The 25,872-nt window shown below is 42.7% G+C and overlaps 1 protein-coding gene across 1 annotated transcript in view; it reads right to left on the minus strand.

Annotated features, from left to right (window-relative positions):
* Window positions 1-25,872, minus strand: part of TDRD1 (tudor domain containing 1) — a 2,513,511-nt gene that overhangs the window by 1,424,523 nt on the left and 1,063,116 nt on the right. The window lies entirely within an intron of this gene.

A 25,872-nucleotide genomic window follows, 5' to 3' on the forward strand; every position in this document is an offset into this window, starting at 1 on the left:
CTTGGATCTGATCTCAGATCAGACTTCAGAGCCTATGTTTGGGCAAAGTAGCCATAAATTCAGCCTCCTCCCCCATACCCATAATCCCCTCCAAACCCTACATTATTTCAGATTAAATTTGCCCTCAGACAAATTATTGCAGACTTGCCACATGACACCAGATATAAAGCCAAAAATGTTACAATGTAGGAAGTGATACAGAAACATGAAAATCCATAGTTAGATTTGCAGCTAAGGTAAAGGGAAAAAGATCCAACTACTACAAAAACACGAACTTTGAACAAAGTAAATCCGCTTAGGCTGAACGCTTTTCCAATTTGCTTTATTGAAATAAAATGAAGCGTTTGAAATTTAAAATACGCTTCTCGTCCAAAAACAGTATTCGGACTTCTTCAGACTGACAAACATCTGCGTAATGATAAGAAGTTGTTTAAATAACACATTTTCGCGCCATGAAAATAGTTCATGACGTAATTTCTTAAAGTAAAACTTCTAATAGCACTATTAAAGCAGTGATGGTATCAGTATCACTATTAAAAATACATATGTTTATTTATTAAAATACAATTAAAAAGTGCTTTACTTATATTATGAATTTAATATACTGAAAAAATACTAAAAATAATCGCAAACTGAATCTTTGTATTAATAAAATTTCATCAAAATTTGTTTATATATGATTTTAATTCATCTAAGGAGCATTACTATGAATAAATTATTTGAATAAATGGATGAGAAAATAATCATCAATTAAATAAATAAATGAATAATGGTGTGCAGAACTTTAAAGAAAGGCTGCATGTTATGACATATATTCATGAATGGTGATTGAACCATAAAGATACATTCTCTCTCTGGATTTATATATATATATATATATATATATTATATATATATTTAATTTTTAATTTTAATCTTTGATTTTTATGTGATATCTATATAGATTTTTATTTTATATGTTTTAATAATAAACATTAATTTTCTATAAAAAATTACATGTTTTTGTTGAAAACTTATAATAAAGAATGAGGGCAAAAATTAGGGGATTAAATACAAATTAATTAGTAAGGATGTTTTAAATATATTCTACTTTAATATAGATTATCTATCCAGACTTCGTAATTTTAACAGGCACATCAATGAACATTTTTCATTCAATCCAGGGTTTGTGAAGGCATTAAGTCGGATTTGCCATAATAATTCACTTTTTTACAGTAATAGGTTGAATGGTCCCCCTAAAATATCTTGTTTTACTTGATGGATGACTTTAAAACAAAAGTTGTGTTCAGGAAAATCCATGACATGCCTTGCTAGAGCGTTTTCTTCTTTTTGTAGGTTTATACTTCTTAAGTGTTCATACACTCTCTCTCTCAACCTACTCTCCGTCTTACCTATGTAAAACGACGGGCAAGCTTGACAATTAGCCACATAAACAGCTCCTTTTGAATTGCAATTGTGTTTCCCTCTAGTTTGAATTTTAATTCCATTGATGTTTACTGATGTTCCTGTAATCATGTAGTGGCAGTATATGCAGTTACCACATTGACCCATTCCTCTCAAAAATGTTGTCGAATTAGCTTGAATGTTTCTTTGGAAAATGTCTTTGAAGTTGGAACCTTTCTTCCATACAATTCTAGGTTGTAGGCCTAATTTAGATGTCAAAAAATGATCTTCATTAAATATATTCCAATTCTTCAAAATAATTGCTTTAATAGTAGCAAAATCCAAAGAAAAATGTATAATGCAAGCTAAATTATATTTAACAGGATGTAACTGATCACTGATTCTAAGATCAAGCTGGGTTACTTCTACCGATGAAGAATTATGATGTTGTTTCTTTAATATAGGTTTAAAGTAACCATTTAACCTTTTTATATTAACTTCTTCTATTATAGGATCCAAAAATTGGGTTGGGTATTGTCTATTAAGGAACATATGTTTCAATTTCAAACATTCCTGATCAAAGTTTTCATCTCTAGTGATCATTCGTGCAGCTCAAACAAGCCGGCCTTTGACTACGGATTTTTTCTTATGTAAAGGATGTGCACTATGAAAATGCAAACATTTACTTGAATAAGTTGGTTTTCTGAATATATCCGCTTCATAAGCCTGCTGTGATCTGTTCTTGGTTAATTTTACATCCAAATATGTTATAACATCTTTATTGAATGTATAAGTGAAACGCAGAAAATCAGTATTATCATTAAACATTTCTACAATTTCAGCTGCTTGTTTTTCATCTCCTCGAAATATAGTTATGATGTCGTCTATAAATCTAGCATAGAAAGTTATGATGCCTTTAAGTAAATCATTATTAAATACAGGATTTCTCTCCCAATAAGACATTACTAGATTCACGTAGCTGGATCCACATGGGGAGCCCATTTCTACTCCCTTCTTCTGCCTATAAAATTTATTTTCGAAGAGAATGAAATTATAAGACAAAATTATGTCTAATAATTCTCCTACTACAGATATTTCACTTGATTCTGCGTTTTTTTGCCGTATATTTTCTTGTACCCAATCTATACCCAATTGGTGAGATACTGGAATAGAGTTCTTTCACATCCACTGTTAAAAAAAATATTATCTTCCTGGTAGGTGGTATTATTTATTTTATTCAAAAAGTCCCATGAATCTTTTAATATCCACTCATCTAAAGAAACATATTTCTTTAAGATCCCATCCACATATTTTGCACAAGCATATGTGGAGGATCTTCTCCCATCCACTATTGGTCTAAATGGTGGGTTGTTAGTGTCTTTATGGATTTTAGGGACTCCAAAAATTGTTGGTACTTTTGGGGCATCCATCAACAAATAGTTAAATTCTTTTGAATCAATTCTTGCCTCAATGAGTAATTCATTAAAATAACTTCTAATAAATTAATTAGCGCTATTATATTCACTCAGGGATGAATGCTCAGATGAATCCATACTCAAGATGTCTTTGATTGTGTTATTGTAGTCCAATCTATCCATAATTACTAATCCGCCCCCCCTTGTCCGGATTCATAATTCTGACATCAGTTGATATAAGGAGCTGGATATTATCTCTCTCATCTTTAGATAAATTATATATGTGATTTCTGCTTTTTTGGTCCAACTGTCTTAAATCAATCTCACACATTTTTTCAAAAGTGTGAATTGTAGGATGTAAGGGAGGATTATAGCAACTGGCCACTCTTAGGGAATTATCCGTCTCAGTAGATTCTCCCAATAATTGTTTTAAATTTAATTTTCTTACAAAAAACTTAATATCACAGATAGTTTGTGCTAGATTCATCTTATGAGATGGAACAAAAGTTGATCCTTTTGCTAAAATATTAGCCATATCTTCTGTCACAACGAATGAAGAAAAATTGTAAATGAAAAAATCTTGTTGTGTATTTTTTACTATTGTCACTGAATTTGATTAGTTATGATATATCATCTCTTGTGGTTCTTCCTCCTGTTCCATTGTTTCCTCTAGTTCCGTTGTTGAAAACCCTGACCCCCATAGGAAGTAGATGCCTGTTGGTTACATCCTTGTTCATTAGTATTTCCATTATTGTTATTATTTCGTTCTTTTATTCTATCACTTCTCCTTTAACTATCTTCTTGTGTATTATTTACATTATTATTGCCATACGATGTAGATGGATGCAAATTAGCTGATGTTGTAACTACATCAGCTTCATCATTTATATGTAAAATTTCTCCATTGTTAGGATTTTGATTATTAAGTTCAATCTGCATCTTTGATGGCATGGGAAAAGCTGTTCCTGCTTTGCATTGTGCTTGATCCCTCCGTAATTTCTTGATTTTAGTTATTTTTATTTTTTGTAGATGTTGTTCAATGCTCTGAAAAACACGCTGGTAATCGTATTTATATCTAGTGAAATCAATGTGTTCATTAATTTGATTATCTATTATTTCAATCTCCGATTGCAGGTCTCGCATCATTATTGTGTAATGTTTAATCATGACTTGTAAGAATTGCAACCCATGCTGGTTGAATAAATTAGTTAAATCCTGATGAAATGTTGATCCAGGTAAGAGGCCTGTGGGATATTTCCAAGTCCTGAGGCCTTTTGGGACAATTTCTTATTTAAGACATTCCTGAAAGTATTCAATCTCTAAATTGAGTTTTTTATATTTCAAAATTTTGGAATCTAAAAGGGACAATAAGTCGGCGAGTGATTTCTCCAAATTGATGTCTTGAGGCATATTATTGTTGGTTCTTTCTTCCCATAAACCTATAGGTGCCAATAACCAATCTTGTAAATTTAAAACTGATGTATTTAAAACTGGTGTACCATTCTGTTGTATTGCAATTGGGCATCTGTTGGTAATTATGGGCTCATTTCTTTCTTGTGTAATCTGGTGCTCATTCAAGTTGTTTTGACTAGGAACCGTCTCAGTTCTTCTGATGACTGGTCCTTGTTCCGATAAATTAACTGCACCAATGAGTTGATTTACATTAATATGAGCTGCCCGTTGACCTGGTGTGATATTATCCTCCGTTTGTTCAACAGCATGAGGCAATGATTCTCTCTGCTCCCCTTGCGACTGTTGCCTTAACATTGTAGTGACCATTCGGTCCTGAAGTTTAAGTTTTTGTTGTTCTGCCATCACCGCTTCCAACTTCCATGGGAAAAAGATCTTCAGGGTAAACTCCTCCGGTCATAACAGAAGAATATATATATATATATATATATATATATATATATATATATATATATATATATGTACACAATGGATATAAAAAGTTTACATACCCCTGTTAAAATGCCAGGTTTTTGTGATATAAAAAAACGAGACCACAATAAATCATTTCAAAACTTTTCCCACCTTTAATGTGACCTATAACCTGTACAATTCAATTGAAAACCAAACAAATCTGTTAGGGGAAAAAATATAAAAAAAAACATTTAATAAGCTGGTTGCATAAGTGTGCACACCCTTAAACAAATACATTGTTGAAGCACCTTTTTATTAAATTCAGCGTTCAGTCTTCTTGGGTATACAACTGCCATCAATTAAAGAGACTCTGATTAACCCCAAATAAAGTTCAGCTGTCCTACTAGGATTTTCCTGACATTTATTCAGTTGCCTGCTACATCTGTTTCAGAAAGATTTTTTCTAGATGTGAAGAAAGATGAAGCTGATGGAGGTCTAGAAACCTTACGAGGCTTCTCCTGGAGAAAAGCTGAATGTAGTCTAGAAGCAAATCAATTCCGATGTGCATCCGAATGGAGGATTTTCTACCACAACAGACACATTTCTTGAAGTCTAATTTTATCATCTATGACAATGAAAAACACCACAGAAATACAAACCAGATAAGCAGAAAATTTCAGAGGACTCAAGCAGGAACAAAAAACAACCAATGCTAGGGTAATCAAACTTTCTCTAAGGGATATAAAGACAAATACTAGCAATGGTAATAAAGTAGTACTACATAAACTACAGTACAAAAAGAAAAGACATGAAGCCTAAAATCAAAAGAAAAACAAGCCTAGAGTAAGGGACATAGATTTTTTTTTAAACAGGGAAGGAAACAAGTTAAAATGAACTGGATAACATATTAAAGAGTTAGAGCAAAAAATAAGTTATGTACTCACCATAACATTCCATGAGAGTTGTTCATCTCGCCTTCATTCTTTACTGATGGGTTCGGAGCCGATCCATCGGTTCCGGTACAGCCATTTGCAAAGCTCAAGGTTTACCAGTGACTTGAGGCCAAGCCCCTTATCCCATGATGCACTGAGAATTACCTCAGATCTTGTTTGCTGCGTGTACTATAACCATATAACTGAGCTATCCACCCAAGGAGATGAAGAAGAATTGAGCAACCAGGATGAGACTAACCTCTAGGTCAACTATTAGCCAGGAGGGGGAAGGAGGGAGGGACGCAAGAATGAAGGCGAGATGAACAACTCACATGGAACGTTATGGTGAGTACATAACTTCTTAATGTGAAATTGTTCAATCTTGCCGTTCATTCTTTACTGAAGGGTAGCGTCCCTAGCACCATCAATCTCGGGTGGCTCATGGGAGTACATTCCTCCATGTAGACCATAGACCCAAAGGAAGCCCTGTCCCTGGAGGCCTTTATCAACTTTGTAATGAGTGATAAAGGTATGAGGTTTAGACAGAGTGGCTGCAGCACAAATCTTATCAAGGGGCAATTTGGCTTGGAACGCAGAAGATGTAGAAACTGCTCTGGTTGAGTGAGCTTTAATCTTGTGTAGTAAGGGCATATTAGCAGCTGAATAAACAAAGGTGAAACAATCAGCCATTTAGGAAGAGTTGTTTTAGCCACTGGTCTACCTTTTCTGGCTTCAGAGAATGACAAGAAGAGCTGGTCTGATTTCCTGAAATCGTTTGTTCTGTCCAAACAGAATCTGAGCTGTCTGTGAATGTCAAGTTTGTGCAGCATATACTCCCAATTTATTGGAATGGTTAGGGAAGAAGACTGGTAACTCAGTGACTTGGTTGATATTAGTTTATGAACAAACTTTGGGCAAAAAGGAGGGGTTTGTCCTAAGAGATACTCTGTCAGCATGAAAAATCAAATGAGGAGGGCTGACAGATAAGGCTTGTAGTAATAGCCACCAGAAATACGTTTTTCCACAACAAAAATTTGAGATCACAAAATGATGCTGGTTCAAACGGGGGGAGGATTACACGAGACAGCATAAAGTTTAGATTCCAAGAAGAAGGAGTTTTCACTGGAGGCCTCATGTGAAAGGTTCCTTTGAGGAAGGCCTTGGATAACTTTGTGGAACATTATGTTTAGCCCGTCAGCTCAGAGATGAAAGTTAGATATAGCAGCCAACCGAACTGTTGCGGCTGCCGCTCCTTTAATAAAGATCATAGTCAAGAATTCTAATATGGATGTCAAGGGGGCTTGATAAGGATCAATGTTCTGCTTAGATGCCCATATGGAAAATCTCTTCCACTTACTAAGATATAATCTTCTAGTGTTCGGCTTATGGGAAGACAAAAGGATCTGTTTTGTCTCACTGGAAAAGTTATGAAGCCTGGTTATGACAGGAACTAGAGCGGCCAAGCTGTCAGCTTCAGTGACTGCAAGGAGGGATGGAGGTCCCCCAATGGATATGTCAGAAGGTCCGGTACTGGGTCTAGAATCCATGGATCCTCCCAGAGAGGACGATGAAGAAATGGGAGCCAAATCTGCCAAGGCCAATGAGGGGCTTTAAGAATGATGGCCCTTCCCAGAGATTTTGCTTTCTATAGAAACCTGGGTATCAACGGGATGGGAGAAAAAGCACAGAGGAGACCTGGGGGTCAATCGTGTATGAGCTCATCTCTTGGGGCTTCTCCCGGAGGAATCAGGGTAAAGTAGTTTCTGCACTTCATGTTGATGTGGCTAGCAAAAAGATTGCAGCAAGGCTGGCCCCATTTGCAAAAAATCCTGTCCGCAATCTCTTTCTTGAGGGACCACTCATGCGGCAAAAAGATTGCCCTGTTCAGTTTGTCTGCTATCACGTTGGATCTCCCCAGGATGTGCATTGCAAACAGAAAGCAGTGGGAGGAAACAGCCCACTGCCAAACTCTGAGGGCTTTTCGGCAAAGGGGATAAGACTTGGTTCCGCCTTGCTTGTTTAAGTACCAAACTACTGACATATTGTCTGTCTGAATTGCAATTGTTCCTAGAGGAAGTGGTGTCCTGGAAGTATTGCAATGCCAGAAGTACTGCTCTCATCTCCAGAACACTGATTTGCAGATGTGACTCTTGATCCGTCCATGTGCCTTGGGCAGTCTTTCCCTGAAAATGCCCCCCTCCACCCTATCAGGGAAGTGTCTGTGGTCACAGTGACTATTGCGGGTGTAGTACAAAGGGGTGTCCTATGGTTATATGAAGAGACGTCAACCACCACTGGAGATCTCTCTTGCAAGAGTCCGTAATTAAGATCGTGTGAGTCATTGGAAGTTCCTGATAAGACCACTGAGTGAACAACAGCCATTGAAGAATCTGCATATGTATCCTTGCTAATGGTATGGCCAGGATCGCTGCAGCCATCAAACCCAATACTTTCAGAACTTCTGCAGCTAGTGCTCTGTCTTTCGATACCAATATGCTGACATGCTGGTGAAGGAGAAAGACGCTCTCAACTGGTAGTCTTAGAGTGGTGGTTGAAGTGTCTAACTCTGCCCCTATAAAAATGATATGCTGCGATGGTGACAAGGCAGACTTTTCTGACTTTACTTCTATGCCTAAGTGATTGCAGAGTGTCTGAGTGTATTCCCTTGCCTGAATCAGTTGATGCCTGGTGATGGAGGTAAGGAGCCAATCGTCCAGGTACGGAAACACCTGGAATCCTAGACGCCTCAGATGAGCCGTGACCACTGCCATGCATTTGAACACTCTGGGGGCTGTAGTGAGACCAAAGGGCGGGGCTCGAAATTGATAATGGTTGGCTCCCAGCCAGAAACGCAGGTGATCTCTGGATGGCCTGGCCAGTTTTATGTGGTAGTACGCATCCTTGAGATCTGCTGAGCACATCCAATTGTCTTTCCCTATAAAGGGAAGTATTGACTCTATCGTGACCATCCATATCTTCTCTTTTTTCACAAATTGGTTGAGTCTGCTGAGGTCCAAAATGGGTCTCCAGTCTCCTGTTTTCTTTGGAACCAAAAAGAACCTCGAGTAAGTTCCGAATCCTATTTGGTCTGCTGGGACTGGTTGGATGACTCTTTCTAGCAACTTGTGGACCTCTATAGTTGCTTGTTCCCTGTAACTAGGTGGAACGTCCAGGAATCTCCTTGTGGGCTGGGGGTGTGTGGAGCAAGTTATGATATACCTTCTGGAAATGATGCTTTGTACCCAGCTGTCTTTTGTTATATCTTGCCAGGTGTCTGGGTACAAAGATAAGTGACCCCCAACTGCCTCCAGAGCAGGACAGTCGGGCCTCCTTTCAGGAGCACTGATAGGGCTGAAGAGAGAAGTGATCCTTTTCACCCTGGTGTTGCGGACCCCCTCTGCAGCAAGGTGGCATCTTCCATTATTACCCCCTCGTCTACCCCTGGGGGGGGGGATCATCACGTGTGTCCTGAAAGGCTCCTTGGGCTTTTCAGAACCACATCTTTCCTCCCCTTTGGGGTAAGGTCAGCAAACAGAGTCTTTCTGTCCTGTTGACACCTGGTCAAAGTTTCCTTCACTTTCGGCCCAAAAATGGATGAGCCATCAAAAGGGGTGTTCACGAATGAAGACTTAAAGAGCTCCATGAAGGAACACAAGCACATCCAGGAATGTCTTCTGGGAGCAATTTCTGTACCCGCTGCCCTACTCATTCAATCAGCTGCATATATGAGATGCATGGAGGAGTTCATGATAGAATTTAGGGTAGCAAGCTGGGCAGCAACTTTGTCAGAGACCCCAGCAGTTACAGTACCCTGAAGAGCATCTCCCAACTCCTTAAGGAGATCTCTTTGCAACCTAGTGAAATGGGTCAAATAGTTCAGTGAATGGAGTGTAAAAGTCAATGAACTAAACATGCGTTTCCCATACCTATCCATGATCCTAGACTCTCTCTATTAGGAGGATGAACAGACGAGGAAGTCTCAAACATTTCCTTTTTGGTGGCCGCTGTCGCCACCACTATGGCATCAACAGGGAGTCCTTTGGAAAAAAAAGTTGTATCTGCTGGAGCAGAAATAAACTTATTAGGTCTCCGAGGAACAGGCTCCATGGACTCCAGTGACTCCCACGCCGTCAGAGAGACCAGCTGCATGAGCTCATCAAAGGGCGGAGACACCCAAGAGGTGGAGGGTTAAGACCCGAAAGCCTTCAGAAGAACCGACTCATCCTCAGTAGGGCTTTTGGACTGCCAATCACCCCTCTGCCTAAGGATCTCGTGCATCTCCGCAAAGGAGATATCCTCAGAGGGGGGGCCGTGGGGACCCTTGTGACTCATCCAAGTCAGTATCAGATGTTAAAGACTCCTGTGGGGAGTCCAAGCATCTCCTCTTGCCCGAAGTTTAGAAGGCTTGTCTCAGGACAGGAAGACAGCGGGCCAGATTAGACACAGGGCTCTTAGAGGTATTTTAGTTCATGAGGCACTTTGCGGAATCTGTCTGCTCTTTAACTGCCACAGGATGAGGCCCAGGAGTTGAAGATGTAGACTGAAAGGTGTCCTGGTATACATCTAGTACTGGAGGAACTAGAAAAGGGGCTGGAGTGCCACTTCCAGGAGAATTAACTCTCTCTCTTCAACATCCAAGATTTCCTTAGCTTGACATCCAAAGTGTCTCATCACATTCTGGATGGTTTCCCCAAAGGAGGCCTCCTCAGTAGGGGAGTCAGGGGAAAGCTGTTCAGAGGAATACAAGTGTTAAGAATAACCCAGAAAGCAATCAGAATCCAGATCCTGTTCCACATCAGAAAAGGAATCTTGAATGTGTCTGCGGCATGGCATGTGACAGCTATGACAGAAAGGAAGGTGGTTTCAGGGCCAGAAAAGTCCATCCATTCTTTTTCTTTGGAAACTGTAGAAGTCATATGCCTACTTCTCTGCCTTTTCTGCCTAGGTGTGATGTCTGCCTCAACTAGTCTTGGAGGTTTTTAACCTTGGCATACTTTGATCAGAGTACCAGGAACCACTTCAGAGACAAGAATTTGAGGCACTCTGTGTGGGCCCTCTGAAATAATGAGATGCAGTTTGTCCAATGTGTACACCACCTGCAAGGACTCATGAGTGGCCTCCAATGGTGTCTCGGTAGCCAGCAAGTGAAAGGGTATCTGAAGGACCGCAGGTTCTCTAACCTCAGCAGGTGTGCCTAACTCAGAGATGGAAGCCTGAGAGTTGTCTTGGGGTCCTTTGAGCTTTTTCTTAAGTGCAAAAGTGACACTGGATGGCCAGGCATTTTTGATGCTGTGTTTCTGGGAACATGTTCAGGGAGGAAAGCCTCGACCAAAGGATTTTATGAAATAATGACTGGCAAATGGACCAGGTTTTCTAGTTGTTGCAGGCTGAAGTAAAAAAAGACAGAATATGCAAGTCCTTGTATGGGAGCTGCCTACTGTACTCACACTTACCCCTCCTAGCTGACATGTACTAAAAGTGATCTGCACAATCAAAATACTTGAAAAATGAAGGCTCCCTAATGTGATACTGATCTGAAATGCAATAGAGAAAAGCAACAGTACCAAGACCTAACACAGATTTGTTCGACTGATACATGACCTGAGTTGGGACTGACAGTAAGATAGTTTATGGTACTTGTGCATGCTCTTGCCTATATACCCCTAACATATACATGCTGAGGTCTTGCATCTAAATGTACACCCTTGGGAAGGTAAAGCTTTGGTATCTCAGCCAGATGTCTGTGGTCAAACAAATTAGAAGTTATGTACTTACCATAACTTGGTATCGGAGTTGTCCACTTTCATTATTCCTCACGAAAGGGTCTTAAAATCCGAAATCATATCTGATCTGGCCATTCCAAAGACTGTTGCTTTAAGTCTCAAGCTCCTCCCACAATGCCCTGCACCAGCCATAACTCTTCAGATCAAGTTTTCCAACCCAAAGCAGGAAAGGAAAAAAAAAAAACACTATACAAAAATAATATATTAATATATATATATATATATATATATATATATATATATATATATATATATACATATACACACACACACACACACACACACACACACACACACACACACACACACACACACACACACACACACACACACACACACACACACACACACACACACACACAAACTGATCTCATCCCAATCTGGAGCTCAGACTATAAAGGTTATGGAGCTCTAGTTCCTCCAGGATCCTCTAGACCTGTCCGGAGGGGGAAGGCCTGGAGGGGATGTGAGGAATAATGTAAGATGGACAACACAGACACCAAGCTATGGTTAGTACATAATTCCTAAATCTGATGTCCATTTCATTATTCCTTACAACAGGGTCAGAGTCCCCAGCTACTGAATTCCTGGGCGGCCCTTATGGGAGGATAAGCCTGAGCACTGCGGAACCAAAGGATGCTCCGTTTCTGAAAACTATATCCAACTTAATAATGCGAGACCAAAGTGTGTGATTTTGACCAGGTTGCTGCAGCATAGATCAAAGTCCTAATGGAGAACGCAGAAGTAATAGACACTGACCTGGTAGAATCAGCTGTTGGGGAACATGGCAACTCCATACCTTTCAAGGAGTAAATTGTAGAGATACATTTGTAATTCATTTAGCCAAAAGTTACTTTTGAAACTGCTTGGCCTAACCTATTAGGTGAAAAAGACAGAAATAACTGTTCAGTCTTTATGCTCCGTTGTCCTGTGTAGATAGAAATGCAACTGTCTACGTACATCAAGTTGAGTGGAGCAGATATTCCCTCTTATTGGAGTGGTTAGGGAAAAAGACCGGAAGATGAATGGACTGATTTGTTTGCTTCTGTGGCCACTTTAGGCAAAAAGGAAGGGTTTGCCCTGAGAGAAACTCTGTCTTTGAAAAAGATAATATATGGTGGTTTTGATAATGAGGCCTGTAATTCCGATACCGTCTTGGCCGAAGTAATGGCCACAAGAAAAAAATAGTCTCCCAGGAAAGAAATTTTATGTCACAGGAACTAACTGGTTCAAAGAGTTTTTGAGTAAGACCTTGCAGGATCAATGTCAGATCCCATGGAGGGGAAGGATCTTTAATTGGGGGGTCTGAGTAGAAAAATTCCCTTCATGAAGGCTTTACATAGTCTGGATGCCGACATGGGAGTCAATCCATCTAAATTATTTGTGGAAGGAAAATAAGCAATAACTCCCAGTTGTAACTTAATTGTAGAAAAAAAACGTCTCTCTCTTGAAAAAGATAACCTAGAAATAGAGAACTAGCTGAGAAGGGAGCCGTAAAGGGTTTAATATTAGGTTTCAATGCCCAAACTGAAAATCTCTTCCATTTGATATTATACACTTTTTTTGGTAGAGGATTTCTGAGAAGTGAGAATGATCTCCTGTACCAGGGAGGCCAGCCTGGACTTTCTTAAAATTATTGGAAGTGGAAAAACCAAGTGGTTAGTTGATGTTGGAGGGATGGGGTACTGATGGGTGAGAAATCAGATCCTGTCTGGGATTCAATATCCATGGTTGATATTTGGTATGAGACCAAAGGACAGGGAACCATATTTGATGAGGCCAGAAAGGGGCAATGAGGATTACAGTTCTCTTTAACCTGCTGGCTTTCTGAAGAACTTTCGGAATTAATGAAATTGGGAGAGAGGAGTATAGGAGACCAATCACGTATCAGAGCTTCGCTCTGTGACTCCCCCTTTGGGGTGATCAAAGTGAAGTACCTGCTGCATTTGGCATTCAATGGAGCTGCACTCATTGCAGTAAGCCTGGCCCCATCACAGGAAGGTTTGGTTTGCTACTGATTTATTTAGGGACCAACCATGTGGAGTCAGATCTGTTGAGCTTCTCCACTAGAACATTGGTCTCCCTGGGAATGTGCATTGCAGTAAGAATGTGGCATGAAGAGATCACCCATTCCCACACTATCATGGCCTCTCTGCATAATGGATAAGACCTGGTTCTCCCCTGTTTGTTAACATACCAGGCTACCAATATGGTATCTGAATTAACTGCTATTGTTCCTACAGGTAGGCAGTCTTGGAAAGCTTGCATCATCAGAAGGACTGCTCTCATCTCTAGAACCTTTATGTGCAACTTGGTCTCAGTTAGGAACCACATGCCTTGGACCAATCTTCCTTCAAAGAGCCCCCCCAACAAGGAAGCATCCATGGTCACTGTGTTCATAGCAGGTGGAAGGGGAAAAGGCCCTGCAGAGATGCAGGTTGTCCAGTAGAAGCCACCACTGGATATAACGTCTGCATATAGAGGTCAGCCGGATGGCAGTGTGTAAAGGATGATGCAGGATAGACCACTGAACTGCCAGAGTCCACTGATGTACTCTCATGAAGAATCTTGCCAATGGAACCAGGAGTATGGCAGCAAACATGTAACCTAGAGATCTTAGAACATGTCTTGCTGGAGGTGTGGGTGTATCCAGAAAAACTTAAATTAAACTTATCTCAGGGATGACAGTGTGACGACAAGCATGCTATTTGAGTGACTGTGTTCAGCTGCATCCCTACAAATGCTATCTTCACAAGTGTCATTTTTGACTTTGCCAAGTTTATTGTTATTCCCATATGTCTGAAGATGTAGAACAGGTACTGGGTGGCAAGAATCAGTCGATGCCTCGATAATGCCATCAAGAGCAAATTGTCTATGGAAACACCTGAAATCCTTGCAATCTCAGATGAGCTGCCACTACAGACATACAGTTGGTAAACACCCAAGGGGGGAGGGGGTTGTGGTAAGTCTGAAGGGTAGTACTCTGAATTGGCAATGATTGGCTCCCAGGCAGCAGCACAGATATCTCCTGGAGCACCTGTCGATCTTTATAATGATAGTACGCATCCTGGAGATCTATTGAACACATCCAATCTTCCTGGTGCAGCAATGGCAGAAAAGACTAAACAGTCACCATGTGGAACTTTGACTTCTTGACATATACATTGAGCTTGCTCAGGTTTAATATGGGCCTTACGTCCCCTGTCTTTTTTGGCACCAAAGAGAAGTGTGAATAAGTTCCACATCCTTGTTGTTCAGTTAGGACCTGTTGGATGATTCTTTTTCTAGAAGTTTTTGAACTTCTTGTAAAGCCTGCTCCCTCTGACTGGGTGGAACATTGGAGAGATTCTTTCCTGAAGGTAGGTGGGGGGGAGAAATGTAGTAGTCTCTGGAAATTATGTTTAGCACCCAGGAATCACTTGTTAGTTTTGTCCAGGCATCTGGGTGTAACGAAAAGTATGCCCCTGACTACCTCTAGAGTATGATAGTCAGGGACCACTTCAGCAACACTGATGGGGCTTGTCCGAGAAGGGTTCTCTGAAGCCCTGATTTTGCAGGCCCCCTCTGCTCCTAGGGCAGCATCTTTTACTAAATCCTCCCCCTCAGGCTCTGGATAAGGAATCTTCATTAGTGTCCAGGAAAGAACTCTGAGATTTTCTGAACCACATTTTCTTCCCATTACATTGGTTCCCTGAAAAAGGCCTCTGAGAGGAAGAAAACTTGATCCCGAAAGCAGACAGTGTTTATCCCTCTTGCTCACTGTGGGCAAGTGTTTCCTTAACCGATGGTCCAAATAACTAAGACCCATTGAATGGGGCATTGGTGAAAGACGCCTTAAATGGTTCCACAAAGCTGAAACCAGGCGTGTCTCTTGAGGGCTATGCCTGACCCAACTGCTCGAGAGGTCCCTTCCGCAGCATTGGAAATCAACCTCCGTGAAGAACTTTGAAAAAGTTTGGCAGGCGCCAAACGAAAGCGCTTATTTGAATTGTGTTTTTAGACTTTGCAATTAAACTTCTTGGTCCAGTCCGTGGTTCATTGATTTTTGGATACTCAGTGAAGAACTGGACAGTGAAATAAGACTTGACAGTTGGGGGAGATACGTTGGTGAGGTCCTCCTCAGATATGCACTCAGAGTTGGTGAGTTCCTTGACCAAGTCCTTCTGAAGACTCGTGAATTGCGCCAAGTAGTTAAGCATTCTCAGCTCAAGGGTTGCTGAGGCATGGATGTGCTTCCTGTGTCTGTCCAACACCCAAGACTCCTGGTTCGGGGGGGGGGGGGCAGAGGAGCACTGTTCTGCTAGCTACTTCTTGGTGGTCATTGACACTATAATGGCATCTGCTGGAATACCCTTGCTCGAATGAAGTCAGCCTGTCGGAGGGCTGAGAAACTTGTTGGCGTGTATGACGATAGGTTCCATGGTGTTTGGCTCCTTCTAAGCCTGGTGGAAGACTAGATTGATGAGCCTGTCTACTGGTGGGGTGACCCAGGAGGTAGATGGGCTCATCCCAAATGCTTCCAAAAATACCAATTCCTCAGAAGAACGAGCTTGGGAATACCATCCACTCTTTCATTTCAGGATATCGCCGAAGGAGATGTCATTGGGTAGAGACTGAGGGGACCGTTCTACCTCATCAAAATCAGTATCCTCAGCCAAGGACTCCAGCGGGGAGTCTACATGCTTCCTCTTGCACATCCTCTTCTGATGTAACACTTTTGTGGGATAGTCAGGGGAACACTTGGAAGAGGAAGGGGCCCCCTGTAGAGGGGTAGGCTGGTGTACCTCCTGAATGGGCTGACTGTGGACAGGATGACTGTGATCAAGGCTTGGACTGCGGGTGGGGGGGAATGACACGCATCTCTAGGCATACAGAATGCCATCTCTGCCACCTGGAAGGCCGACAAACCAGGTCTTCCTCCCTCTTTGAGGCTGAAATAGTCCCAGGAAAAACAAAAAAGGTCACCCTGGACTCTCGGCCTCCAGACAACACAGGCCCCAAACAGTCGAAGGCCGAAGCTTCAAGGGAAAGAAACAGATCTAACCAAGTCAGAGCCAAAACTTTCCCCCGCAGTCAGCGCCTACATCTCAAGTCTGGAACCCACCCTGCTCCGAGAGCCTCAGATCAGAGTCAGTCTGGGACACTGATGGAGTCAATGAAAGTACCATCCTTGACTCTGCCAACATCTCTCTCAAGGTATCCAGACCCTGGAATTCCAAAGTCAGTGGCTGGATCAGAAGAAGAGCTGGTATAAATGGTGACAGTGCTCTCACAGATCCAAGATGTGTTGGAGATTGTAAAAGTCCCATCTCGATCTGAGTCTTCAGCAAACTCCACATCATCCTGTCCATCTCTGAGAGGGAAAGCCTAGAGGACCTGGAAGAAACAGATAGATGGGAAGACCTGGCCAGAGAAGGGGACTTCCCATGCTGTGGTGTGTGATTCCTAGGCCTTGGATCAGACACCTTTGGATCCAAGAAGGATATGGACAGAAGTGGTGAATTGCGGATAAGGAATACTTCCTTTGGATCCGACAGAGCCTTAGGATTAGAAGTCTTAAGAGCAGGTAGAGTCCAAGGAAAAGGCAAATCCTATGAAAGAGACATCTGATTCGAAGAGCTCCTCTGCTCCAAGGAAGGCCTTCTTTGATCCGAAGAAGCCAGATCTCACAGCTTTGGTGGTTTTTCAAGAGCTGAAGCCAAAACCTGGGGAGACTGGCAAGTGACATTTCTTGGGCTCTTTAGACACACTGGGTTTAGCAGGTGTCTGAACTCCAGATGAGGGTAAAAGCCCTCTTAAAATCAGTTTGCTGCAGTGATCTGCTAAGGCACGGGAGTTGAATCCCATGCACACATCACATTCTTGGTCCAAGTGAAATGCACCCAAACAACAGACGCACCTCTCCTGGGCATCTGAACTCGGGATTTTGTGCCCACAAGCGGTGCATCACTTCAAACCCATAGGTTTGTCCAACGTGGTCAATTTTTTTTTTTTTTAAAGTATAGATAAAGAAAATGGGAAGAAATATTGGCCAATGGTCATACAAAAGAGGAGAGCAGGAAGGAGGAAAAAAACTACCGTACTAAAAAGCTAGGTCAGGAGGGCAGGTTAAGAAAGAGATAATAGTATAACTAGAATAGAAGGATAGAAGAAAGTTTGAAGAAACTAGATTAAATCAGACCAAAAAAGTTTAACTTATCTTAGAAAGAAGTGCGAGACTCTTTGCATCTATCCAGGAAAGCCGTAAACAAGATCTAAAGAGTTAGGGCTGTTGCAGGGCATTGTGGGAGTGGGAGGAGCTTGAGACTTAAAGCAATAGTTTTTGGAATGGCCAGATCAGATCCTCAGACCCTGTCATGAGGAATATTGAAATGGACAACATCAGCTAGAGAGTTATGTACTTGCCATAACTTGGCATCTGTGTTACCCTATGTCACTATTCATCACTCTTTGGTCTCAGATCAGACATCGGATCCGAGCCGGCAACATTACAGGCAGCTTCAAGGCTTGAGCTCCTCCCACTCCCATGATCCCCTGCTGCCCTCTAACCCCTCAGACTGAGTTTGCCCGAAGCTAAAAAGCAGCTAAGACAGACATTCACCACCAGATAGGGCATCTTCACACCGTCTAGATCCTACAGGACAGTTGACGGAGGGAGAGATAACATAGATGCCAAGTTATTATAAGTACATAACTCTTTATCTGATGTTATCCATGTCACTATTCATCACTCTTGGGTCAGAGTCCCCAGATACCCTGAATCCTGGGCAGCCTCATAGAAGGATATGCCGAAGAACTACGGAGCTGAAGGAAGCCCTGTTCCTGGAGACTATGTCAAGTTTGTAATGACTAACAATAGTGCGAGAAGACCAGGTGGCTGCCGCACAAATGTTATCTATGGAATGAAGGGCAAGCCAGGCGACGGACGTAGCCATTGACCTAGTGGAATGAACTCTGATTGGACCTGGTAAGCATATATCTTTGGATGAATAAGCCAAGGAAATGCACATCAAAATCTAATGGGAGACCGCTATTTTGGACACCTCCTGACCTTTCCTGTTGAGAGAATACCACAAACAGCTGGTCAGACCTATGGAAGCTCTGTCCTATTTCAGCAGAAATGTAATGGTCTGTACACATCTAGCATATGCAAAAGATATTCCCCTTTATTAGCAAAATTTGAAAAAAACTGGCAATTACATCTGTTTCTATGGCAAGCGTAGGCATAAACGAAGGGTTAGTTTGAAGAGCCACTCTGTCTATGAAAAACCATGAAAGGCAGTTTGATAGAAAGTTCTTGCAATTCTGAAACTCTTTTAGCTGACATTATGCTACTAGAAAAGCCATCTTCCATGACAAGAATTTGATATCACATGTGGCAGCAATTTCAAATGGACTGTGTATGAGAGACTGCAGCAGAAGGCAAAGGTCCCGAGGAGGCGAAGGATCCTTGATAGGAGGAAGGAGCAGAAAACAAACCTTTTAAAAATGCTTTACACAAGTTAAGAAGGAGACAGGTTCCTCCCAAACATGGAAGATGGAAATAGCTGCCAAATGCATTTTGACAGTCGAGAAGCTAGCTCCATCCTAAAACAGCAAGGACAGGAACAGCAAGATATCTGAAATGGAAGCCGAAACTGGATCAGGTTGCTTAGTCCAAACAGAAAACCTTTTCCACTTACTGACGTAAATATTTCTAGTAGAAGCTTTGCGAGAGGCCAGGATAATGTTCTTGATCACGAAGTGGACAAACCATGCCTTCAGACAAAGCGTCTGGAGGTTGGGAATCGGAAGCTGAGAGGGATGGGAAATCTGGTCTGGAATGGGATTGTAGTGCCCGTGGGGGGGGGGGGGGATCGGGTACTTCAAATGAGACCGAAGAATGGGGAAACTACACCTACTGTGGCCAAAAGTGGGCAATGAGCTTTCTGAAGTACTCTGGGAATGAGAGGCAAGGGAGGATAGGTATAAAGGAGACTGGGGGGGCCCAATCATAAACCAGAGCATCCCTGGGGGACTTCCGATCTGGGGGAATCAGAGCAAAATACTGGCTGCATTTGTGATCGCAGCTTAGCTGACCCCAGTGAAGGAAGATCTCTTTTGCCAGCGAAGGATTCAAGGACCACTCGTGAGGACTCAGGATTGCCCTGCAAAGTCTTAACGCCAGCACGCTGGACTCTCCAGGAATATGAAAGTGCCCTGAGGACATCTCCTATTCCCACACTTTCATGGCCTCGTGACAAAGTAGATATGAACATGTGCCTCCTTGCTTGCTGATGTACTACGCAACAGCCATGTTGTCAGTGTGGAATGCAATGGTACCCAGAGGGAGGCAGTCCTGAAAGGCTTGCAACATGAGGAGGATGACCCCCATTTCCAGGATGCTGACGTGAAGTTTGGTCTCTGCAGGAGACCCCATGCCTTGGACCTGAAAAAGCTCCCCTCACCCAAAAGGGAAGCATCCAAGGTCACTGTGGCGCTAGGGGGAGGAAGAGAGAATGGTCTGGAAACTCGATACACCAAAAGAGATTATGCCTGAACACTGAGGTGAGACTGATGGGGGCTGTCACAGGATGAGATTAGGAAGACCACTGAACCAATAGAATCCATTGTAGAACCCTCATGTAGAACCTGGCTAATGCCACTATACAGACTGCTGTCGCCATGGATTCTAAGGCCCTGAGAATACGATGGGCCTGAGTATGAGACCGCTCGAGAAGACACTGAACACGAGATCTGATAAGGCATACCCGGTGCAGCGGGAGTGCTGCAATCTCTGACACAGTGACCAGCGGGATCCTGATTAATTTCCAATTTTGGGATGGGATCAGGTTGAATTTGGGAAGACTCACTGTAATCCCTAACTGGTCAAATAGTTGGAGTAGGTAATGAGAGGCACTGGCTAGATGATGCTTAACGGGAGCTCTGAGCAGCCAATCATCAATGTACGGAAACACCTGGAATCCCTGCAGTCCCAGGTGAGCTGTGACCACTGCCATGTACTTGAACACCTGGGGTGGGGGATGTGGTGAGGCCAAAGGGGAGGGTCCTGAACTGGTAGTAATTGACCCATACTTGAAAGTGACCGTCTCCTGGAGCGTCTATTTTTATATGATAGTATGTGTCCTGGAGATCAATTACACGCCCTGGAGATCTATGGAGCACATCCAATCGTCCTTGCGCAGGAAAGGCACTATGGACTGGACAGTGATCATCCTGAACTTCCTGATGGAGAGACAGAGTTTGCTGAGGTCCAGGATTGGACACAGGTCCCTCGGTTTCCATGGCACCAAAATGAAGTGACAGCAAGTTCCGGATTCTCATTGCCCGGGGGGTGGGGACCTCTTGGATGGAGCTCTTTCGAAGAAGCTTGAGTAATTCTTCCTGAGCTAGCTCCCTCTCATGGGGTGGTGCTGGGGAAGTACCTCCGGAGCACAGGAGGAGATTGAAAAAACTGAATAGAATAACCCCTGGAAATTATGTTTAGCAATCAAAGATCTTTTGTAATACCTGCCCAGGCCAAAGGGTGCAAAGACAAATGACACTTAACGACCTCCAGGGCTGAACAGTTGGGCAGTGCTTCAGGAGCGCTGTTGGGGCTTCTCAGAGAAGGGATCCCTGGAGCCCTGATTTCACGGACCTCCTCTGCCCCAGGGGCGGCATCTAGCAGTGAACCCACTCTCTCGACATCTGGAGGTGGGCTCATCCTGAGCATCCTTGTAAGGCAGACTGTGACTTGTGAAATCACATTTTCCTGGCTCCTGGTTGCATCTTGGAAAAGGAGCGTTGAGGGATGGAAAACCTGATTCCCGCAGCCAGCATGGTCTTGGTTTTCTGTTCACTGCAGTTAAGAGACTCTGACAGAAAGGCGAAACAGGGCAGAACCACTGAAGGTGTCATTGGTAAAGGATGCCTTACAGGACTCTACAAATCTGCACAGGCGCAGCCAAACATGGCGCCGAATAGCGACGCCTGTGCCGGCCACTCGAGAGGCCCCTTCCATAGAGTTGACAATCAGCCTCATTGATGAAATAGCCAGGGAAGAAAGTGTGGATAGTTTGGGGGACACCTTACTTAGTTCCCTGGCAGGCAGTACCTCAGAAAGGGACATGGTAAGCTCCTTGACCAGGTCCCTTGGTAGTCGGGTGAAATGTGCCATGCAGTTTAGCACCCACAGACCAAATGTAGCTGAGGCGATGAACTGCTTTGCATGCCTGTTAATTGCCTGGGACTCACGGTTGGGGGGATGGACAGACATGCTCTGTTCCACCAGCTCTTTACTGGTGTTGGCAGCTACCATGATTGCATCGAATGGCATGCTTTTCAACCAATACAGCTTATTACAAGGCGGATTGAGGAATTTGTCCATGCATTTGGGAACAGGCTTCACAGTATCTGCTCCTTCCATGCCCTGCTGTCAATAAGGTCTACATGTTTGTCTGCAGGGGGGAACCCAGGAGGTAGATGGCCCCATCTGGAAAGCCTTCAGAAAGATGGACTCCTTGGAGGACGGGGGAGGAAAGACCAACTGCTCTTAAGTCTAAGGATTTCCAAGATGCCTCCAAAGGAGACATCCTCGGGCAGAGATCTGGGGGACCATTCTTCATCGAGGTCCCTCGGTGAGACTCCGCAGGAGAGTCCAAGTGTCTCCTCTTAAATGAGTTCTTCTGATGAACCTCCTCCACACGTGGATCAAGGGAGGATTTGGACATGAGGAAGACCCCAAGTGGAGTAGCCCCCACCTGAAGGCTAGATTGAGAGGGCTGACCAGGGACAGGATGAGTGGGGGTCCACTCGGAGGGGCTGGGATGGTCCCTGGAAGACCGGGAAGGAAACTCTCTGGGAGGAAAAGTCCTCTCTATGACCCGGAAAGCTGAAGGACTAGACAATGCCCCGTCCACACTCCTGGCAGGAAGACCCACCTGGAAAGAAGGACCATAGCAGGCCAGAAACTACATGCCTCTGGATAGTACCAGCCCCAAGCTGTTAAGGGCCAAAGCACCATCCGGAACCCCCACCCAAGGACTCAGGGGTGACGGCTCGGGCCCAGAACTCCACCTGTCCAGGGGGAGGCCAAGCAGAAATAGTCAGGGACTGAGATGGGACAGGGACAGAAAGGTCCCCGGGGATCCCAGTCTCCTTCCCTGTGTGATCCAGGCCCAGAAAGTCTGAAACCAACCTGGTTGGATGAGAAGTTAACGAAGGGGTAGGGGGATAGCCGCCTGGCCTGATGGGCAAAAGATGTGAGAAGTCCCAACTCAACCTGAGCCTCGAGAAAGGGCCTCATCATCCTGTTAATACCAGAAGGGAGTAAACTCTTGCAGGACCTAGAGGAAAGCAGAGGACCTACCTGGGGATGGGCGTCTAGATCCAGAGGACCTCCCCTCTAAAGAACGAGACCTGTGCTTGGAGAAGGAAGGGGACTGCCACAAGCCAGAAACCAAGGGGGAATCCTCAATAACACTAGTGGGATCAGACACTGATCCGGGATCCGACCTTGTTGAATTCGATGACAAGGTAGGATCCGAGCACTTGGATACCACATGACCCAGATCTGAGGAAGCCAGATCCATGGCTGGTTCAGATCTGACCGGATCCAAAGGCCTCAAACTGAATACCTTGAATCTGGGAGTGGATTCCCGTGACCTCAGATCTGATCAGATCAGAACACATTTAAATGTTTCAAATCTTTTAAACAGAGTTCACTGTAACATCAAATTAGAAAATATAGATGTACCCACCTGCATCCCTTTTTCTAGCATCATTTTTTTCTCAGTAGTCACTAAATACACTTCCTTCTGATAAAACCCTGCAGTTATTGTGCCACACAAAGCTGTGACAGGTAGCATGAGCCCTGTTATATACTCCATACTACTCTGCACTGCCCTGTTATATACCCCATCATACTAATCTATACGGCTCCATTATATAACCCGTACAACTCTGCCTTCACTGCCCTGTTATATACCACATACTACTCTGCATTTACTGTCCCCTTATACACCCCATAGTACTCTGCATTCACTGCCCCGTTACATACCCATACTACTCTGCATTCACTGATGCCTTATATACCCCACAGTACTCTGCATTCACTGCCCTATTACATACCCATACTACTCTGCATTCACCACCCCCTTATAAACCCCATACTACTCTGCATGCACTGCCCTGTTACATACCCCATACTACTCTGCATGCACTGCCCATTACATATCCCATACTACTTTGTATGCTCTGCCCTGTTATATACCCCATACTACTCTGCATGTACTGCCCCATTACATACCCCATACTACTTTGCATGCACTGCCCCATTACATACTCTATACTACTCTGCATGCACTGCCCTATTACATACCCCATACTACCCTGCATGCACTGCCTTTATATACCCCATACTACTTTGCATGCACTGTCCAGCTACATACCCCATACTACTTCTGCATGCACTGCCTCTTTACATACCCCATACTACCCTTCATGCACTGCCTTTATATACCCCATACTACTCTGCATGCACTGCCCCGTTACATACCCCATACTACTCTGCATGCACTGCCTCTTTACATACCCCATACTACTCTGCATGCACTGCCTCATTACATATCCCATACTCTCTGTATGCTCTGCGCAGTTATTTATAGTGGATATAAAAAGTGTACACACCCTTGTTAAAATGCCAGGTTTTTCTGGTATAAAAAAATAAGACCACAATAAATTATTTCAAAACTTTTCACACCTTTGATGTAACCTATAACGTGTACAATTCAGTTGAAAAACAAACAAATCTGTTAGGGGAAAAAAATAAAAAACGTAGAATAAGCTGGTTGCATAAGTGTGCACACCCTTAAACTAATACTTTGTTGAAGCACCTTTTTATTTAATTACAGCATTCAGTCTTCTTGGGTACACAACTGCCAACAATTAAAGAGACTCTGATTAACCCCAAATAAAGTTCAGCTGTCCTAGTAGGATTTTCCTGACATTTATTCAGTTGCCTGCTAAGTGTGTATATCCATATCTCTCTCTCTTTGTCTCTCTCTCTCTCTCTATATATATATATATATATATATATATATATATATTTTTTTTTTTTTAATCGAAAATCACTCTATGCAGACACACGGCAGAGAGAAACACAGAAAACCCATTATCTAGAAAAAGCTTTAATGTAGTTAGCGCTTTCACAATTAAATGTGCTTCATCCGACTGTATAAACATCCAAAAGTACAGACCTTAAATACTACATTCAGCTAAAAACTAACCAGTCACATAGTTTATCACTACTTAAAAACATCATCTCACCTGAAAGATTTAAACCCAGAGAAGTAAAGTTACTATGACAACAAATAGTTGCTAAAATCAATACTACTACTGCACTGAGAATGTGAACTAACCTTATACGAAATGAAAAACACCTCAAAAATCTTATCGTCCTGCCACATAAAATTTAAAGCAGGTAACACAATGGGCTACATAAATCAAATTTAGTGCTACAATCAGCGTGCACTCCCAAAAATCAAATACGTTTAGTATCAAGGTGGAAAAAGGTATTACTTTCATCAACATACTGGCAAAAATTACACTTTATACACTTTTTAGTCCCCACCATAGCCACCTCATCAGTTCTACTACTGTTGGGGTAACATAACTCACCAAGTGTATCCTTCTTCTTGTATATTATTTTCGGACGCGCACCTCCTATCTCCCATAACTTACTCTCAGTATGTAAAATGTCCCAGTTATTGTTTAAAATATTTCTAATGCAACCTCCATCCCTGGTATAGGAGAGCATAACAGGTACACCCATCTACTTATTCTTTACCATGTTTCCTAACACATGGAGATCTAGAAAAGAGTTTAGCTCTACCCGTCCTCTCTGTCAGAGTAGTTTTACTAGCTTTAGATACCTCAGTCTGAGTATACCCTCTATTTACAAATTCAGACTGTAGCTCTTCAAAGCTAGATCTCAAATCATCATAGCATGTAAACCTAGCAACATGCAAGGTCTGTCCTTTGACCACACTATTAAAAACATGCTGAGTGTGCACACTTTTTCTAAGGAGAAAAGGACAATAGCATTCTTTCCGATAAAGTCTAGAGAAAATCACCCCCTCTCACTCAGGGACACCAAAACATATAAAGATTCAAGGGATTCATGAGAATATTTATGTGAAATGTAAACAATGACAACTCTTAATCAATCTACTGAAGAACAAGAGCAATTCATCCACCCCACTCTCCCAAATTAAAAATAAGCCCTTGACAAAACGTCGATAAAATCTGATATCTGACCATTATTTAAAATATGTAGATATTTCCACTCAGTCATAACCAAATTATGACTAACTATTGGTGCAGCTGGTGCCCATAGCAATACCAGCCACTTGCCAATAGTAAGCTTCATCAAATACAAAAATATTTTCTATTATTTCTTCCAACAAAAAAACACAGAAAATCAATATGTTGAGTGTCAAAACATCCATTCCTAAG

Source organism: Protopterus annectens, chromosome 14.part0 (assembly GCF_019279795.1).
Source record: "Protopterus annectens isolate FY-2018-M chromosome 14.part0, PAN1.0, whole genome shotgun sequence".
In the NCBI taxonomy this organism is placed as follows: domain Eukaryota; kingdom Metazoa; phylum Chordata; order Ceratodontiformes; family Protopteridae; genus Protopterus; species Protopterus annectens.